An 800-nucleotide genomic window follows, 5' to 3' on the forward strand; every position below is an offset into this window, starting at 1 on the left:
CAATTAAAACGAATAATTATCATATTTGATTAAACGTTATCAAAAATCAATATCTTTTAATTGAAATATTTGGGTTAATTGTGAATTATTTGCAGTAGCTTTTGAAACGGTAACACAATTTTACGAATTATATGCAAAAGCTAAGTGACAAAAATGAGTTTTTATTATTGCTATTAAAAAAGGGATGTTGTTATATACCGGTTTCAAAAAATCACGACTCGATTATATAAAAAATATTAAATTTTTACACTTAAAAAATGACGATTTCCATAATTGAAATTCAAAATTTGTTTTTGGTCTCCCGATAAGTGACTAAATCGACATATCGGCTTTCGGAAAGTAGCCATCAAATATAATAATATATATATTTATTGTCAAAAACATTTCTGACAGATCATTGTGTAGCACTTTAACGTATACAAAACAATAGAAATTTTCAAGAGAGTTTCAAATAGACACTCGAACGCTGTTACATAAATTTTATGTCTGGAAAAAAAAACATATAAAATCTAACACACAACTGATACGTTAGTCATTCGTGTTATTTTGGCATAATGTAATGTTATGACGGATACGAACGAGGTAAAATCATACGAGTGGTGGCCCTGCGGCGAAATGGCTGGATACATTATGTTTAAATATTTTATTACACTTTCTGGGATCGCCGGGTATGCTTCAAACCGACATCGTCACGCACCAATAGAATAATGGGAATTTTTAGTGTATACAATATTATCATCGAGCGAGAAACTAAGACAATAAACTTTGTTCGTTTTTATACGGATCGATTGGCAAGGAAA

Source organism: Daktulosphaira vitifoliae, unplaced genomic scaffold, assembly GCF_025091365.1.
Source record: "Daktulosphaira vitifoliae isolate Bord-2020 unplaced genomic scaffold, ASM2509136v1 Scaffold_1, whole genome shotgun sequence".
In the NCBI taxonomy this organism is placed as follows: domain Eukaryota; kingdom Metazoa; phylum Arthropoda; class Insecta; order Hemiptera; family Phylloxeridae; genus Daktulosphaira; species Daktulosphaira vitifoliae.